Source organism: Rhinolophus sinicus, linkage group LG01, assembly GCF_036562045.2.
Source record: "Rhinolophus sinicus isolate RSC01 linkage group LG01, ASM3656204v1, whole genome shotgun sequence".
Taxonomy (NCBI): Eukaryota; Metazoa; Chordata; class Mammalia; order Chiroptera; family Rhinolophidae; genus Rhinolophus; species Rhinolophus sinicus.
This window is the reverse complement of record NC_133751.1, coordinates 175,290,564-175,311,200: the sequence shown is the minus strand read 5'-3', so window position 1 is coordinate 175,311,200 and position 20,637 is coordinate 175,290,564. Positions and strand designations below refer to the sequence as shown.

At 35.8% G+C, this 20,637-nt stretch overlaps 1 protein-coding gene across 3 annotated transcripts in view; it reads right to left on the bottom strand.

Moving 5' to 3' along the window:
• Positions 1 to 19,306, bottom strand: part of SLC39A10 (solute carrier family 39 member 10) — a 112,841-nt gene extending 93,535 nt beyond the window's left edge. For 2 of the 3 annotated variants that reach the window (XM_074339534.1, XM_074339530.1), the window contains exon 1: positions 18,552 to 18,976. The gene's annotated coding sequence lies outside the window, so the exon portion shown is untranslated. Of the gene's footprint in view, positions 1 to 18,551 lie in introns of all 3 variants that reach the window. The other variant, XM_074339542.1, reaches the window with a different exon arrangement.
• Between the last annotated feature and the right edge of the window lie 1,331 nt (positions 19,307 to 20,637).

Below are 20,637 nucleotides of genomic sequence, written 5' to 3'. Positions count from 1 at the left end.
GGTGTATTGGTGAACACCTCATGGAGATAGTTGAAAAGATAAGTAATAAGATAAACACACAAATACAGTAATTGTCACTTGTCTAAAGAAACAGAATGCGACTCTACTCTAGATTGATTAATAAGGGAAGATCTCTCTGAGGATGGGAAACTTCAGCTAAGAGGCCAAATTTAAGAAAGAGCAGAAATGGTTTCTCTCCACATCTGATGGCCTCTCTCTGCAGCGCATGTGACAATTGCCAGCCTTTTCTGTCCTGTAACTCCCCTGTAGTTGCTAGCTATCACAATCCAGAGGTGATCACAAGAGATATTTAGGACTATCTCTTGCCAAAAGTGATTCTAGGATTGTGGTCATAGTTGTAGCCACAAGGCAGACACACGAACACTTGTGCGGCTGTTATTACATAAGGCCACTAGGCAAGCCGAGTGCCTGGGCATAGGGCTGCATCCACCTGCCTCTAAAGAAGAAGCGCTTTTTTTACTTCACACAACTAGAACTAGCCAGTGGCCGTGTGAAGCCTCAAAATGAAAGCAGACTCAAAAACCAGTGAAAGGTTTTTCAAAAGCAGACTGGCACTGGGGACTCCAAGTACCATCCCAGAACAAGCCAATTCCTAAGTATAGGTGACACAGAGGACCCATATTACTGTAGACCTGTACCAGGATTCATAACCCACTTTTCAGAAGAAGCTTATATTTCCTCTTCTTGACATCAAGGGGTTCAGGGATTGTGCTGGTTTTCTAGCTGAGTTAAGTATTGAGGGCCCGAGAGGCCAGGGCAACAGTAGCTTACACCCCCTCTGCCCAAGTCCTCACACAAACCACTTCCTCCAATCACTGCTCCCATAAGGGACTTCTGTCTGGCAAAACTGGTCCCCAAAGCTGTGACCAATGGCCTCCTTCTCAGGCTCTCAAAACTGAGCAGTTCTTGTTGGATTTGCTCCTTCATACCAGAGCAGAATCATTCTTTCTGATCATCTAAAAGCAAGCCACAAAGAATTCCTTTGTGGAAGTAATAAAAGAAGAAATAGTCAGAAGGAAAATGTAGGAGACGATGACCTAAAGACAAGAGTATGTCAAGTTACGTGTGAGTACTCAGAGCAGTATCTAATTAAAATTGTTTGGGGGGGGGCGGGGTAGAGGAAAGTTTTTATAGAGAATTGCGTTGAATTAGTTTCAATAGATTTAACCCCCCCAAAGTCCACATATAACATTTTCTTGGCTAGCTTTCTTATGTATTAACACTTAATATTATGAAAATAAATTCTCAGGCTAAGACATGTTTTGGCCTAATTAGCAACCCCTTAGACTAGCAAGCAGGAGTCTGTGATTTTAAAGATAGCATTTAAACTTAAGGTGAGAACTAACAAAACTGGCCAGACTTGATTTCTATCAATGTTTCCTTAGAGGCAGTTTAAAAAGAAACTAAAGAAAAAGGTATTAGTCTCTTAGAGAACTGAAGTGACAGAAAACAGAGCTGGGCATTAATAGTGCACAAATTTTATGTGGATTTAGATGCATTAATAAAGAAAAAATATAACTCATTACTTTTGGAGACTACTCGAGTTACAACTTGAGTTAATAAATTTCACAATTACAAAGCAGTTACAATCCCCATCCAGAAACCCTGGTTTTCTGGCATGCCAGTGTACCTACAGTAATTCTAAGGAGTGTTGTAAAAGTCTCAAAATAAAACTAATGTTGATTTGCTTAGATTTTGAAAAAGAAATAAATATGAAATACAATCATTGGGGGCAATGGTGAGGCTACTCTAAAAAGATTGATAATCTGGATGGCAAGTACTACCATTTTTATTCTTGAGTTACAAACATGACTGGTAACTCTTTTAAAAGAGCCATGCAAAGTGACAAATGTTTTGGAAAGGTAGAGTCCATCAATTTTTTTTCAATCACTAAAGAATGTACTTAAGATATAAAAAATTCAGTGCCACAGTCTCTCTTTCTTCTGGCTCCCTTCCATTCCCATCCTCTGTTGTCCACCACAATTAAATTTTTATTGACTCTCCTTAAATATATTTAAGTTCTTTTTCTCAGGATGTTTTCTTTCAAAACATTATTGAAAGACAGTTTACATCTAGAAAGAAATAATCAGCAATGTCTTGAAGTTCGAATAACTAGGAATACACAGTGAATCCTGCAGATTTAGAAATGACATAAAAGGGAAGACATGCAATCTAAAGGGCCTTTCAACTTCCTGGTCATGTGCCATTGTTTAGATGCTAGCGAAATAGATGCACTGGTTAGATTTGAGATTACTCTTCAGACAGTCCACTATGTAGAATTCTGAGTGGAGGATAAAAATAATAATTATAGTCATGGCATAGATGTATTCATTCATTCATATGACAAATATTGATAGGGAACCAAAAGGTACTCAGGATGCAGTAGTAAACAAAAATTATCAGTACTATCAGCCTACTTGGTCTAATTGACAAATACAGAGCACTCCACCCAGAAATAGCAGAATTCCCCTTTTTTTTTTTCCACACTACATTGAACATTCAAGAAGATACATCAGATTTTGGGCTTGAAATAAATCTCAGTAAATGTAAAAGAATTGAAAATAAAAAACTATGCCTCTGACTAAAATGTAAGAAAAAAAGAAATCAGTTTTCTTCCCACATGGAAAAAATCTTCAAATACTTGGATTAAGCAACATACTTCTAAGTAACGCATGATAAAAAGAAGAAAAAACTTTGAACTGAATAAAAGTAACACAACACAGCAAAATGAATGTGATGCAGCTAAAGTAGTGTTTGGTGAGAAATTTGTAATACTAAATGCTTATGTTAGAAGAGAAGAGCAACCTAAAATAAATTATCTAAGCTTTCACATTAAGCAACGAAATTAAGAATTAATGATGGGTGCCTATATGCTACATTAAAGAAAGAAAGAAGACCAAATTAAAACAAAAGGTAAATAGAAGGCAGAAAAAAGATAAAGAGCAGAAATCAGTGAATCAAAATAGACCACGGAAAGAAAAAAATCAGTGAAACTGTCTTTTCAAATAATGTAAACATCTTCATTCATTAGGGAAATGTGAACTGAAATCACAAAAAATTACCACTATAAAAATATTGATAATACCAAGTTTGGATAATTATGTAGAACAATTGAAACTCTTATAAATTGCTAGTGGAAATGAAAAATGGTGAGCCACAGGGGAAAACAGCAATTCCTTAAAAAGTTAAACATATATTTACCATATGACCCAGCAATCCCTCTCCTAGGTATCTACCCAAGGGAAATAAACACTTACATTCACACAAAGACTTGTATGAGAATGTTCATAGAAGCTTATTTGTAACAGCCAAAAATTAAATATCCATCAACTGGTAAACCAAAAAACGAATTGTGATAGACTCATACAATGGAAAAATATTTCACAATAAAAGGAATAGACTACTAATACATTTAACAATAAAAAAGAATAAGCTACTGAACATGGACAAAAATCTCAAAACATCATGCTGAGTGAAAGAAGTCAGAGACAAAAGAATACATACTGTATGACTCCATTTATGTGAAATTCTAAAAAGGCAGACTAGTGACAGGGAGATGAGTGGGCCTTCGGGGCTGTGATGGGGTGGGGGAGACTAACTGCAGAGGGCAGGAAGGAAGTCTTTGAGGGTTATGGAAACGTGTTGATTTAGGTAGTGGTTACAGGGCTTTATACATTTGTCATAACTCTTCCAAACGTACACTTAAAATTATTGAATTTTATTGCATTTAGAAATATACTTCAAGAAAACTAAAAAAATAGAAGCTATATGAATGACAGGAAAAATCCAGTCTAATCAAAGGTAGCTTTTTTTCCAACAAGTTGCTATGTTAATTTCTGTCATGCTAAGGAAATCGACCAAATCCTATCACTCTTGAAAGAGAATAAAACATCAGCATATTCATATGTAGAGTTGAAATAACACAATTACTAAAAGAAATACAATGGGAAAAGCAAACAGAAAAAAATGACTTTGGTATAAAGCATTTAACACAGTAAGAAAAAGTAAACCAAGGGAAAGAATGTTGTTCAAAAGTCAAAAAGAATTGTTCATGTCAAGAGAGAAAAGCTTTTTTTAATCTTTTGATCAGGAGGCAACATAGAAAAGTCCAATGGGATGAACACGGGCTCTGTGGGCAGACTTAGTGTTGGGGTTGTGGCTGCCAAGAAGTGTAGGCCATTTCCAGAAATCAAATTCTATATCATATAAATGTATTGTTTAGAGATCTGCTATTAAGTCTTTTTTCACAACAAGCCTTTTGCTTCAGAACAAGCTTTTTGCTTTTGCAGAACACTTGACCAGCCACCATACTCATATTCAAGAGCTTTTGTCTTCCATTCCAGTACTAAAATTGTGTTCCTCTTTTCAGCAAGTAGACCTGCAACTCTGGCAATTGAACTTTCCCTGCAGATTCACAGTTATCCTAATTTGTCTTGTATCACATTACTAATCTGCTGGCTCTGTTCTGCTGCGCATGTCTGGGGCAGCCACAGCTGTTATAAAGGAAGACAGAAGAAATCTAAAAGCCAGTGTGTCGACTTAAGAAATTTCATTTTCTCCTTAAATGTAGGTATCCTTTTAACCTCGATCCACTGTACCAAAACTTTTCCCTCTATTTCTCAAACTCATTAGAAGGAGGCACTAATGTAGCAAATGATTTTTTTTCATACAGAGTGATTTTGATGGATACTCATTCCTGAAGTACCTGATGTCCTAAATATGTAAGGGCAAAAGATTCTGAGAAGGTATGACTTTGGAAGAGTACCCCTCACGTCAAGTGAAAAAGAGCACATTCTTGAAAACACTGCAGAGCATGCACAGAAATAAAGAATCCTGGTGCAATGAAACCTTTTTCCGAGCAGTTTGTGAGGTTTCTGAGTACCTTTGGCAATTTGTGGGGAATGGCATAAAGATGAGGGTTTATCCTTTACCTGAGTCCAGTGGAACTGAACAGCCCACTGCACTGATGGGCAACAGGTTTGAAAAGGGCAAAGTGTGCCAGAGGGGAAGCCAAATGTGGGGCTGCAAGAGAGTGTTAAAGCTCAGCTTCTAGGAGCCTCTCCTCACAGAAGTACCATGATGATGCTGAAGCCAGCTCCTCCATTGTCTGCCCAGAGAATGCTCTCCAGAGGCTAAAGGGCCAGGGCATCCAATGTTTCAGCTGTGAAACCCAAATTAAATGTGTTCTCAGCTAAGGCCATATTTCTCATTCAACTGAAGTATTATGACTGCTTCGCGTGAGATGTGTCTCAACAGAATTGTTCACAAGTACTAAACCTGGCATAAATGTACTTAAGTTTACTTAAAATATACACAAGAGTGGATTCCTAGTCTCCTTGTTTTCAACTGCATTCTACAAATCTGAGTGTGAAACCAGTCAGTGGATAGTGGGAATTACGTATCACCTTGGCCACAGCCCATGTAAATATTACCCAATATGTGCACCAGGAGAAAGATTGAGAAGCACTCCCAAAAGTCAGTGGTACAATTGTAAATCCAATTGTTCTTTTTAAAAGAGATTTGCTAGGACCCAAGAAAAAGTACTACATTTTCCAGACTTTAATAGTGAGACAAGAGATTTGGCTAAGTTAGAATCACTAGATTTTTAATTCAAAAGAATACTTTTCCTCTGTTTAAAGAAAGCGGGTTATCATTTGTCCAGAAAGGAGCTTCTTCAGTTAATCAAAGATGAAATGAAGTCTCAGAAGGCACAATCTAAATGCTTCCTTCCTTTTATCACTTTCCCAGCACATTCAATCCCAGACAGCTTGACAAATAAGGTCAGAATTTGAACTTGCACACACTGATCATTAATTCCTCTGAAAGAAAATCACTGATCAAGTGGGAGTGTCTCCACAGTTTCCATGGTGTTGAAACTAGGGCATTTTGGTTTCTTATATGAAAAAGGAAACCTAACAGAAAATATCATTGGAAAGTTTTCCTTTTTCTCTAGAAGAGATGACTTAGAAGCGTTACAATAGCCCTTATTTTCTCTTGGTGTATCTTCTTGGCACTCCTCCCGTTGAGAAATCTAGTCTCTGAGCATTTTCAGGCTTCTATAGGAGGACAATAAACTCTTTATGAGAACAGCTCTCATTAGTGGAGAATTAATGTAATTTGATTGATCCTTTATATTTAGATAACCCAGGCTGCAACCCTTTACAGAAAATCTTAGCCAACCTCTCATCTAGTCATGACTTAGATGAGAGGTTGGCTAAGATTTTCTGTAAAGGGACAGATACTAAATATTTGGGGCTTTCCGGCCACATGGTCTCTGTGACACCTATTCAACTCTGCCCTTGTGGCAAAAAGCTGCCCCAGACCATGCATAAGCGACTGTGTTTGACTATGTTCCAATAAAACTTTACTTGCGCCAGAAATTTGAATTTCGTATAATTTTCACGTCATGAAATATTTTTTCTTTTGATTTTTTTAACCATTGAAAATGTCAAAACCATTTTTAGTTTGCGGGCTGTGGAGAAACAGGTGGTGAACCTGATTCACATTCAGGTAGTAGATTGACCTTTGTCTTAAAATCACACTAAACCACAGTCCATCTCGTAATTGCTGTAAAAAGGCAAATCACCAGGCCCCACACCAAGTGTAAATAATTATACTTGACCCTTGAACTACATGGGTTTGAACTGCACAGGTCCACTTATACACAGATGTTTTTCAAATTACTACTGTAAATGCATTTTCTCTTCCTCATGAGTTTCTTAATGTTTTCTTTTCTCTAGCTTACTTTATTGTAAGAATTCTGTATATATACATATAACATGCAAAATATGTGTTAATTGACTTTACGTTATCAGTAAGGCTTCCAGTCAACAGTAGGCTATTAGTAAAGTTTTGGGGGAGTCAAAAGTGATACATGGATTTTCAACTGCTTGAGGGGTTGAGACCCTAACCGCCTGAAGTTGTTCAAGGGTCAACTGTAAATAGTAGTTTAGGCCTACTTACATACTGCATTGTTTGGATTCAGCCTCAGGAATCCCCAAGAGACTGACTGCTTGAATCGTGGCTTCTCACAGTTTTCCAGAAAGTACTAATAGTGAGAATCATAGCGAGGTCTGGGAGGTAGTGCAAAATTGTCCTGCCCTGAACAGGAAACTTCTTTCTAGTTCTGTGTTTTGTTTTAAACATTGTTGTGAATTTGGCATTCTAGTTCATAATTCCTTTTCTCACAAATGTCCTAGTAAAGGTAAAGCTCCAGGAAGGCATGCCTGTTTGTACAGAGCCCCGTGTCTCCAAGGATATGGTACTCGAATCTGAAAAACCAAATAAGCAGGCTTGGATACTACCATCCTCAAATGAGAAATTCGGTAAAAATGTAGTTTCAGAATGTCATATAGTTAAATGACTTCTACCAAAAAAAAATTGTTCTGAAAGTAAACTGCTACAATGAGACCTGGTGTAATTCAAATCTTCTGTTAAAAAAGGGGAAAACTGTATAAAGTTATTAATACATAAAAGCAATGACTTCAAATTGAAAAGAATATAGAACAGCAGCAGGATCAGATCCACTGAAATGCAGTCCTCCATAGTAACACCAAGGCGAAAACAGAGAAGCTAATAACTGAGAGAAATTTCTCTTATAGCATTAATTCTTATGAGACTGTGCATATTTAAATTACCAAAGGGCTCCGATTGTTTTTTGACTTTCAGATTCTTTCTTTTACTCCTACTGTGCGGTGTGGCTTTTCTTTTCTTTGCCTGCCTCCCCCATCTCCAATCCCTCTGTGATTTAGCAAGATAGCAAAATTTACCAATTAACATATTTCGTTTGTTTTCTCCCTACACCCTACTCTCTGAAGAGTCCAAACCAAAATCTAAAATCCGTTTCAATGTACTTCCAAAAGATTATTCTCTTACGCTTTTAATGCAAGCACTTGCTATCCTTTTTAAAGAATGTAACCCAAAATTGCACCCTGAAGCTGACAATATAGTTTTATACCCTAGTGAGTTACCATGACAACACTCAGTTTTGGTTCTGGAAAGCAGTAACAAGAGGTTCATCCTATTTCCATCACTGTTACACAGCCCCATCCTGCCCTTTGAGTCCTATCAGGAGGAAGATCAGTGCTAATTCTTTTGCTTCGATTTATTTCTTTGAAGAGATGAGATTGAAGAAAGAGGCTACCTTGTCCTTGAAATGATTGCAATCACGGAAAGAAACCTTGCCAAAATCCCAGAGTCAGCATTTTGCTTTGGAAGGTAGTTTTGATTTGGCTTTCCAGTTTTTCGTACCTTTTTTCTTTTTAACATGATAGGTATGGTTACAAATCTAGAGTGATGTTTTACAATATAGGGTGCCTCACCTTCACAGCTTTGCAAATGCAGCTAATGACTCACTTTGGAAGTTTGCTGTTTTATCTTGAGAAGAGTTTCGAATCTGACTGGGTACAGCAGCAGATCAGTGCATGGCTTTTATCTATACACAAACCAGATTCCTAGTTGAAAGCAAAACAATGTCCTTCTCTCTTCCCTCCATGCTCCAGATCTTCAGGTAGCATACACATCTAGCAATGACTGGTAACTAAGCTGTCAAGACATGTGGACGAAAATAGGGTGAACCAGAAATAGTTCATCTCTAGGCCAGGGATCACACTTAATTTGTTACTATAAGAAAAGGAATGAAATGCCAGCCAACATTGGAATTTTTGGAAGGCTTTTGGAATCAAGTACATTTACTAGAAGGTCTAGATAGCCTGCAGATACTTCATTTTAGAGTTCTATAAAAGTGCTTAAAATGTAGGGATTCAAACAGTGCAAAATATATCTTTGTCCACCTTAGTACTGCAGTTTGTAATCGGGGACGTGCTGACAAGTAGCCTGAACACTTCTGTCTGCTGTTTTCCTTCAGGCCCTGCATCCAGTGAGGGCTGTGTCTGTGGGTCACCTCTCACACGACTGCCCTTCAGGCCAGGAAACCTCACACATTTGAGTTTCACTGCAAACTCAGGTAGTTGGGCTATTTACTTATTGCAGGGTAATGCTTGCACTGCCTGAGGTACCCTAGTAAGAAATTCTATGACACACAGCTTTACTACTTCTTCCACTACGAGCATTTCAGCGTTGGCCATGGAGAATTGAAAAGTACTCTTGTTTGTGTAATTAAAAAAGAGGGAAATTGGGGGTTGGAAATAGAAAACCAAGCTGAAGAGGATGGCACATAAGCAAAAAGAAAGGAAGCTTAAGAGGTAGAAGAAATTCCAAGCCTCTGAGGTGCATTTGGATGGAGTCCTGAGTAAAGTAGTAATTGAGATTTGAGTCAAACAGTCTAATGGCCTGAGCTTCAGTGTGAGGTTATCAAGAAGAGAGTTTAAGATTAGAGTACCAAAAAAAAAAGAAAAAGAAAAAGATGAGAGCACCATAGGCTTTAGAGAGAATTGAAAAATATCTACATGGCTATATGGATTAGGTTAAATAACGATAATCCAGAATTTAATTTTTTTAATTATTAAAATTATTATGGTAAGACAGGATTGGGATCAGTGACCAAATATTGGGATCAGGTACCAAAGATGCAAAAACAAACCACCATCAATCACTCCAGTCAGCAGAAGAAAAACAAAACTCCTCAATGTTCACATTACCTGGGACAAGACAATCTCATTAAAGCTGTAGAACTGAGACCCTGAATACTTTTGAGCATACAGTAAAGTACAGTAAAAACAAATAACCCTGCAAACATCCATTTTTACTGATGTGTCACAAATAGGTTTATTTAGTGTGCTCATGTCATTGCTTTGTTTCAGTAAATGGCAACACAATCATCAGGGCATCTACAAGACTACTCCTGATCTTCATTCCCTGAACGCTATTTCTCCTTAAGGTTTTAACCTTCTAAATACGTTGTTGCTAAGAGAGAATAAACTTGGGATGGGCCTCCTACTCTGGGGAGCTGAGAGTATTTCAAATTATAAGAGGATTTGCATCAACAGAGTTAACTAACACTTCAGGCCTTCCAATAGCCTGGAGTCTGGAGTCTGAGCTTCTATCCCAGGGAGTGGACACCCCCTCCATACACTTTACAGTTGGCATTGACTACTGATCTGTCTGGGCCTGTAAGTAATTTTCTTGTATCTTTAAAACTGTACCCTTGGCTCAGCTAATCTGAAGGTGCAACATATTAAAAAAAAAACAAAAACAAAACAAAACAAAAAAAACTTTAAGAGCACAAAGCAATTCCAGCAGAGAATATATAACATAAGGCAGGATTTGAAAATTTGTTACAGATCCAAGTCCAATATTAGTTCCCCAGGAAACACAAATACTACTTAATGACCTGTCTTAGTCTTTGTGTTTGTATTCTCTCTCTCTTTTTTTATTAGTTTCAGGTGTACAAAGTAACGTAATAGGTAGATATTTACACCACCACCCCCCAAGCTACTACCCTTCTGACTTGTTACATAGCCGTTACAATACCATTGACTATCTTCCTTACGCTGTACTTCACAGTGTTTGTATTCTTTGCTTCTTCCACTTTTAAGGCCAGCCTTATGGAAACTGCATATGCTTTTTAAATGTCTTAAAGTGCATCGTTTACACTATGTGGACATTTATCTGCATTTACTTTCATTGTCTATTATCCTTCCTAACTTCCAATTACCATTTAACATTCCATTTCATCATTGCATAAATGTTTTACAATTCAGATCAGTTTTTCTAATTGAATGGTTTTGAATAGGAATACTTTTAGTGTTCAGTTTGTCCATTGATTTTTCTGTGTATGTTCCCTGATGTCATTCAAGTATTTTGGCATTAATGATCAATTCAAAGAGATAAGGTCATGCTAGTATATTTTTTTTCTTTAAGATGTATATATCTCACTTATTTAAAAATTTACTAGTTCAATTTTCTGATCAGCTTAAAAATCTTTGCTGACCAAATTGCTTATTTTCTGACTAAATTACACACAAACCTCGGACTATGTATCAGGCTGTAAAGTGACAGGCTGTAGTGTGTTTGTTTACTGGGCAAATGACTTGATATTATGAACAATCAACATATACATGTACCGCTATAGGTGGATACACTAGGAGTTAAAAAGATCATTTTGTTGTTTCTGTATTGAAAAGTTATCAGGTGAAGGAATTCAGACATGCCATCCAAAATTTGCCACTTTGGTGTATTATTTTGATTTGCAGGCAGTTGAGAAATAGCAGATTCATGAAGGGCTGTTGGACCGCCCCCTTTCTATCTAAAAGCAGGTCACAAAATTTCCAATGAGAAAGGCGGCCCCTTGTACCTGAAAGACAACATCCTTATCACAAGACTGGGAGTCCTTAATGGAACGGACCTGTAAAAACTGACTAAAATAACCCTTATCTTCATTAGTTCCCCCCCCCCCCGTAATTATTAGTCACTGTCCCACAAGTTACTTCCCCTAGCCCAAGATCCTTTGTCTTGTCACATCCCCACAATTTATCGTTCTTTGTGAAAAAAGTTATATAAGCTTTTGGACCTAACAACTTCAGGGCTTCATTTTCCATCTGAAGGCTCTCATGTACATTAAAATAATTAATTAACATATTTTTCTCCTGGTAATCTGCCTTATATCAGTTTAATTCTTAGGCCAGCCACAGAACCTAAGAGGGTAAAAGTTTTCTTCCCCAACACAGCAAAGTTTACACACACACACACACATACATAACATACACACACACACTTCTGCACATTACATCATATAATGTTGCCTGATAATTGTGTCATATAGCCAATATTCTACGTCATACTTGAATCCAGATGCTCAGAACTGAAAGAAATCTTGAGAGGATTAAATCAAACCTATTATCTACGTCTTATTTGGTTCTTCACAATTACAATTATGTAGACCACACTATTGACTCATAAGATCTTGGATGAACATTTCACATTACTTAGATGGCAAAGAACCAGTCACCTGAGTTTTGTTTGGTCTTATAATGATTTCCTTTTAAAAACACAGATCTAACAATTTACAGCTTCAAATGAATGATTCCCTGTGTATACCACAAACGTCAACAATTTAATTTTCTATGTGCCAAACATTTACATTCTTCTCTATAGTTAGTTCCTAGATCTGTTGCTTTGCTCAAGAGAAAGGGATTGGAAGAGGGAAAGGAACAAGGTAATGAATCTCAAGATCAAAGGTGGCAAATTTCTCCTTGGATCGTCAGTATCTATTATGCAGAAATTCAAGTTTATATCTTTTTAAAAAAGTATCACTAATACCCCAAAAGCACTCTCCTTTCCTTAAATCTTGGTCAAGTGCCATCACCCCACAATACCAGATTCAAAAGTTTAAATAGAAGGAAATACACAGGCACGTGAGAGAAGCATTAAGTAACCTTCCCAAAGCCTTGATAATAATGTCTTAAACCTAAGGTGGGTTGAACATAAGAAGACTTACCCTGACAACAACTTTTCAAGGTGCTTTAGGTCCAAAGAAAAAGGATGCAATTGTGCTCTCCCTTAAATACATTTTCTTCTATTTTTGGTCTGTGAGACAGGACGAGAAGTCAAAATGGTCTCAGTTGCAGTCAAAAGTACAGTATTCCTGTGATGGTCTTTTGGGAGGGGTTTACTGTTTAATTAGCATCAGAATAGCTACTCATCAAATCCTAATCCACTGCATACTTCTAGCTTTTGTGATTTTTATAGGCCTGTTAATTCTCTTTGTTTTCCTTAGCACAGATCTTGTGTTCCTGAACTTCCAAACTTCACTTCATAGTTTTATCAAATTCTATAGAACTCTTATTTTATATTTGAGATACAATCGAACTGAAGATTTATACCTTTGAAGTGATGAGTCTCAGGACTTTGCCATGTAGTTTTCAAACACGTCTCAGAGAAAACAGTGCTGGATCTGTGGGTTCTCTTCCTAAAGATGTGGCTCCCACACATACGGGGACGGCCTCTTCCTTTTTCAAATCTACAAACCTCCTTACTTAAGAACTACGGAGGTGTAAAGGTGTCAGGAACAGGAGAGTGGAATTCTAACATTCTACTTCTGTGTAGATCCACGGTGTTCTCAAGAAGAACATGAGAGGGGGGCTTACCTCTTAGCCCCAGGTAAAACTAGAAATCTCAGGTGGAAGTTTAGAAGCCTCATAGAATAGGCATTATCATTATCACCATCAACAATAACATTATTGCAACCGGTCATTTTATAGCTTGCTTACTGTGTCTCAGACATTGTACTAAGCAGGACTTACCTCATTTAATCCTCTGAACAACCCTATAAAGATGGGCTCTTACCATCTCTATTTAAAAAGGAGAAAACTACAGTTTACTGGGTGAATTGGTCTAATTTACTAGAGAGTCTAATGTGTGGTACTATGGTATAATTAGAATACAGACTACCTGACTCCCTAGTTCTTGCTCTTAATCACTCACAATCTAAAACTGGACCTGCTTAGCAATTGATTTTTAGAGACAAAAATGATTTTAAATATTTAGTGTCTCCTTGAACTTGGATTATCATGGCCACATTATATATTTTATTTGTAAAGGTTTTTAAGAAAAGATTTATCTATTATCTAATTCCCTGCCCTGAATGATTTTGATAATGAAGAGTATGAATTGTTTACTTGTGGAAAATATAGGAAAACCTAAATCAAGAATTAAGGAAAGGATGTACTGTTAATTCTTTTTACAGCAAAATTATTTTACAAAGTGTTGTTTTATGGAAGAAGGAGAAAACATTATTGCTTTGCAGTTACCCATTTTTTTAAATTTCAGTTTTGTAAGTTTATAGTAGTGTTAGTCAGGAAAGCCTAATCACTTTAGTTATTTTGACAGAAAAATCTTCTGTTTCTAAAACTTATTTTTACCCTAGAATGCATTTTGCTAAACATTGACTTTTCTAATTATCTTTCATTATCTCAGATCTCCCACTAATATCTTTCATGCATATGCTCATCAAGTTGCACAATTTCCAAATGGGATTCGCAGTCTTAACAACTTTGTTATTAGCTACACCAGTAGAACCCTTTGAGGATGTTTTGCTTCTCTTCTGCATTAGCAAGTGTTTTATTATTTTGGTATCATTTGGTATGGGTAACAATCTGGAATTTGCATCTGAAACAGAAATTTCTTATTTTAAAAAAAGTCATACAGAAATCATTAATGATAATAAATACCTGAAGGAATTTATTTTTATTGTATTTGTCCTAATTACTAAAATATTTTAAAGAAAGCAGTCACTTAAGGCTTCCTAAGACCCTTATATCTATACATATGTAATTTAAATTGTGTACCTACATATTTAATAGAATATGTATTTATATTTAAAGAAAATTTTTTGGAATCTGGGAAAGTCAATAAATTGCTTTTCTGTGGCGTAGAAATATATAACTTCCCTCAAGAACTGAAGGACAAATTCCAAGATACGTTTTGTCTTTTTTTGTTAAGAAAATACATTTTCATTTCTAGTAAATTGTCATTACAGAAAATAGAATAGTCACTGAGAATTTTTTCCACTTTAGTGTCCTCTTGCAATATGTAGTGCTATTTATTTTTTTTAACTTTAAGAACATTACCTTCTAAAATGCTTTTGTTATTTTGATGTCATGCCTACTTCTTTAACATTCCATTAATCTGTATCTACTTTTAAAAATTAACATGGCTTACTTTTTATACTAAGTGGAGTGAATTTGCTTAATTTTCTTTCTTTCTTTTTTTTTTCCTTTCTTTCTGGTTTTGGGAAGCAACTGGTACTCAGATGATTGAATCTTACAAGTAGGTTCTCACTTTGAAATGGTCTTCTCAGTCTACTCTAATTGTTCTTTCTTCCTTTCCCCCTCTCTCCCTTCACTCTTCTTCATTTTCTTTTTAACTTGCTATTTTCTCTCCCTACTTTCTTCCTTCCGTTTTTTTGAAGGAAAGTGGCTTAAAAGGAGGCAGTCACTGAATCTTGTATCTGTTAAGGGCCGTTAATGCCTTTTAGTAAAACACACAGGCCATTTAGAGGCAACATGTGGCGTTATTTATATTTGAAAGGTAGATTATTGCACATTCTGTTGGCTCCAATACCAGGCTCATGGATGGTCAGGTAATAGTAAATTATTGAAAATACCAAGCTTTGTTGGGAGACCACAGATCAATATATAGGACTTCAGGAGAAATGAGTTGTGATAATCTTCATTTTGAACGCTACATACTTTGTGAGAAAGAGCAAAAGTGCTTTTCACTATGCAAAAAGAAGTCCATTTCCTTACTTTATTGATAGTCTAGTATGGTTAGAGGTCAAAACAGGAAGTGCCATTGTTAATAGGCAGAAACATGAAAGTTTTGTTCTTAAAAACACCTTGAATCTTCTTCCCCAAGAGGACATTTTGAATGCAAGAACTTTGGGTGGGACCGTATGGCTTCCTGAACTCCCTTCAATCAAAGTGGTAAAGTTTGTTTTTTTTATTGGCGGGTCAAGGGGCACATAGCTTTATTGCTCGCATTGTGTATTAAAATGAATACAAGAAAACCATGGTTTTTGTTTTAAAATGCAATTAAAGGAAATACATTTGCCATTTCATAAGAGAACAACATGAAGTTTCTTTTAGATTTTTATGAGCATCTGTCATCATTTTTCATACATGGCTAAAAAGTGACCAATACTGATGAAATATCATTTTATTTTTAGAGAAAAGCCTCAATACATTTTCACAAAGTAATTAAAAAAAAAAAAATCTGCTTCCTTCCAAAGAGTTCTGTCCACACCGAAATGTAGGTGCACATATTTTTATGGTAAAGACTATCTTTTTATCCAATATACTGATGGTAAAAGGCTTAAGTGCTATGGTCTCTGGAACTGAAGTGGAATTCCATCTTCTAGGTTCCTTGTGTGCAAATACTAATAAGTCATTTTAAAAATATTTCTTAAATAAACACAAATGTCATAAGCCTAAAAAATGAAGAGAAAGTCAGGAAAGAAATAATATGGTAAACAGATATCTCAGTCCCTAAAGTTTCATTTCCAACCTTCAATTTTTGTCCCAGCCCATGTCTGATGGCAAACAAATATTCTAGAACAAATTAAGGATAGGCATACACTTTAAACAGGTAGAATGAATCCAAGCTACTTTTTTTTCTTTTCCTAATGAAATAAGACTGTTTCAAACAAGGATATACTAATATATTGGGAGGACATTATCAGCCTAAATGCTTAATTATAAGTTTATCTTTATTGGAAAGCTATTATCATAATAAAAATTCCTCTTACTACAGTAACAAAACAAGACAAATCTCCAGATAATGGACCAGAAAATTAAGATAAAACATCTTTCTACACACCCAAATCCAGTCAAGAACTAGACCAAATACATCATTTTATGTCTTTCATTGTGGTCTTAAATACATTTGAGTTTGGAGTTCTTTACAATTTGATTCCTGCATACAATTGGTGGGAAAAGCAGTTTCTGATTTATCTATTGTAGAAGATGATATGACTGGCCTTAATGAAAAATGAAAAGCATTTTGCAAAACTATTGAGCTAATCTGAAAAATAGGTGATGTACTGAATGTCCTAATCCAATAATCAACTAGAACTTTTTTTTTAGTGTTTTTCTACCATCCAAGTGTAGAAGATGTAATGTTATAGGACCAGAATGAACCCCACAAGAGGTCTCTTTATCCCACATGTGTTATTGTAACAGAATATGCTTGAAATTTCCATTTGTCATCTGCAGAAATCAAGAGGAGCAACAAGAGTTAGCAAAGTATAAGAGGAGAAAGAAATCCCAGAGTCTCAGTTTCAGAATTTAATGTGATCACAGGGCCATGAGTTCAGCTTCTCACCTTTTCACTCTTAAGATCATGGTATTTCTGTTCACTTTTTATTTATTTATTTATTTTTTTTTTTTTTTGCAGAGTGAGTTGGAAATTTAGTGGGTTTTATTTATGCAGTTAGAATTTCGAAGTTGTTTGGAAATGAAAAAATAGTAAGCACTTTGATTGCAGGATCAAAGTTCTATTTAAAAACTGTGGTATTCTTATAGGAAGAGATTAAAAAGCTTTAAAAAAACATTTAAAAAGTATTTTACAGTTTATAAAGCACTATCATATAAAATTATTTCATTTGAACATACAATGAGGGAGGTCCAGGGACACAGCATGAATGGCTGACAGAACAATAATCATAATATATGCATCTTGTTTCCCAGACTCTGCATTCTCTCTTTTTCTCTCTCTCCATCCTTTTCTCCCTCCTTCTGTGTCTACCTCTTTCTTCTTCCTCCTTACCCTCAAATCCATGATTGAGTCTGAAACTTATTTTATGGATGCTTAACAACATAAAAAACTAAAAGCTTTCTGAGGGCAAATTTAGTGTCTTATTAATTTTTGCATCTGTAGTGTCTAATTTAGTGTAGGTGTTCCGCTGTTTGTTGAATGAATTAACACATAGATGAATACATGAAGTAAAAACAAAATGAAACAGAATTTTTCAGGTAGTAAATAAGTAAATAAAAAATAGAAAATTAATATTACAGATTTTAGACAACTATTTAGAATATCGAGTATTATATTAGGTGCTATCCATTTATCTGTCATCTAATCTGTTTATGTGTCCTCTATCGTGTTAGCCTTACTCCATATAATACATTTTATCATCTAGTATTATTTACAAATTTTCAGGTCACCAAGTCATAATTATCATTTAGAAAGACTCTGTTTTGTTGACAGCATAGAATTATAATTCATCTTCAGTAATAAGTTTTACTGGCCTACAACAAATAAAAATGGTTATAATTACCTGTCACATCTGGGAGAGAACAAGACTGTGATCATTAACTCATATTTACATCAGTTTTCATTATTTTTCACTGTTATATTTCCTTTATAAATTTCAAAGGTTTATAAAAACATCAACTGGTTATTTTTACATTATTCCATCAGTATGGCTTATCCATGGCTAGAAGGCTAGATGCTAACTGGCCATGCTTAGATAAAACAAGTTTTCATACATGCATTTCTACCTAGATGTCTAGGTAAAGGTCCTGGATGTGGTGAGCTTTATTTTATTTTTTGGGAAGTCTCTATAAGTAAATATATATGTATGTGACTTGGAAGAAAATTTGGAGGGAGAACTAATTTATTATTTATTTAAGACTACTAATTGTTGGGTTCACATACCAGCAAGATACACTGAGAGAAATAAATCTCAAAGAATATACATATTTTATAAAATCCAACCCATGAAACAAAGGTGAATATCTAGTATCTGATTTAGATTCTCTAGATCCATACTACAGAAGAAAATACTGAAAAATGGCCCAAGCTGTAACCTTACTCAATTTAGTTACTGCTACTATCAAGAAGCACTACATGATGCCATCTAGTGACAAGTGACCAATATACGATTAATCATATAGAAATAACAGGGTGAGGAGGTGAAATTCAGGATTTTGTATGTGAAGGGGAAAAGTCCTTCTGAGAGAATTAAAATTGATAGATTAGCTTTATTTCTCCAGGTACACAGAGTGTATGAAAATTTATCACTGATCTGCAGGTTGGGGATACTTATTTTGAAATATTGTATTGCCACCTACCTCCAAATCTGAACCTCTACCTCCTTCTGCCGCTTCCTTTCACCATCCAGTCCGCAGCTGAGCACAGAACTGAGGAATGTTCTCCAAGTCGCAGCCCCCTGTAGAGTGCCAGGTGGTGAAGGTGGAGCACTTTAGAAACCGGTCTCAACAAATTAACAAAAAAAGATAAAGAACTTCAAAAAAACGGAACCAAGATGATTCCTGAAACAATCTATGCCCAGTACAAAATAATAACAGCAATAATAAATACACTGTTGGAAGTTCAAAGAATAAAACTAAAATAGGGACTAGAGGAAATCATCTTTGTTTTTCTTGGCCGACGACTGTGCAGACCTGATGCTGTCTTGTTCCTTGTACCAAATCCTCACTGAAAATGCCAGCGACCTCTCTTTGAATGGCTCCAGCATTATGCCCTAAGGGAAATCATTTTTTTTTTCCAAGTTTTCTCATCTTTTGTAAACAGATGGTGGAGATTTTTTTCTTTTCTTTTTTTTTTTTTTTTTTAAGAGAAAGACCAACAATCTGTCAACTGTGGAATTCTCATAGTCCAATAGTTTCCTTTTGCTTAATTTTTCACAACTAGATTTAACCAGTGCTGCTGCTATAGATACATTTAAGAAACTGAGACACTTTGTTGTGTTTACTTACATCAGATTAAAGCTCACTAGGAATATTTCAATTGCCTTAGAATATCAAGGCAACTTTGTGAAATGAAAAAGAAAAGCTTATCAAATTCTCCAGCGTCAAGTGTGTTTAGTTGTTTTCTTTTTACTATTGCTTACATGCTGTGATTGGAGCACAATGTGTGGAAATTGCATAACCATTATTTCCACGAATCAAAGCTATTGAGAAATTTGTAAGCCAGGCAGGAGTTGCTGCATGAAATGTTGGTTTAAAAAATTTTGCCTTTATGTCTAAAATTTTCCTTCTTCCTTTTAACTATTGTTTAGTTTTAACCATCACTGAGCTTTGTTTTTTTTGTTTTTTAACTAAAATCAGAATTAGCAACAGGCCAAATAACATTTTTTGAAACGTGTTTTCTCTATGTTTCTTATATTTTCCCTTAGTTCAACATTATTATTATTATCATTATTATTTTGGTGTCTTGGACTACTCTAGGCAGAGGATTTTTAATTCAAGTATTAGAACCACCAAGAAAGCATTTGGTGCAATTTTCATGCCTTAGCGGGAAGTTCTGGTGCCTTCAGTCCAGTCCACTCCACTCCAGTTCTATGGGGGCTACAGACAGTCCTTTCTATGCTACTTTCACATTTAAAATAGTAACCAGTCAGATGGTTATTTGGGTCAAAGTGAGTCTGAATGTATTATAAGAGAGTGAAGAAAAACACTTCTCATTTTGGTTTTCTGGGTTCCTCTTTTGCTCCAGCAGACATTTTATTGTGCTACTCTGACACCAATACCCTTCTTTCCTTAGAACCATAGGTACTGCTGAGAACTTAAAATCTCCTTTTCCGGTGAACACATCTTGTATTAGGCTGGGAATGGGGTGGGATGGGAATCTTTAACACCCTCTTGGAAATCAAGAGGTTAAAATAGGTAGTAAAGTGCAGTTTTGTTGGGAGATATTCTACTGGGGTATTCTGTTAGCCCTTGCAATATTTAAACTCATTTTGGGGAAGTAACAGTTTGCAAAAAAAAGAAAAAAAAAGATACTTCTCGGAGTCTTGGATGTAATGAGCATAAATATCTTTTTAGGTTCTAGATTTATGGTCAAAGATTTTTTTCTGTGATGTTTCTGCTTGGAGAAGTGTTTCAATGTTCTTTAAGTAAATTTCAGAGATTATAAGCCTCAAATAGCAATTAAAGTCTATGACCCAGTTTAATTTTGAATCATGGTGGCAGCTTTCCTTTTATCTTTAAATTTGGTGCCACTTTCTTCCTATCATTTTCACCCGTGGGATTTTTATGGTTAGAGACGTATAAAATTGCCTTTCTGCCCACATCCCCTTCTAAAATAATCTGTTCCCGCCCACAAACCCTGCTGAACAGATGGGCCTAGACATCCAGATTACATCAGATGACTACTCTCCTCTGGCTATCGGTGAGGAGGACTAGTGGGTGGAAA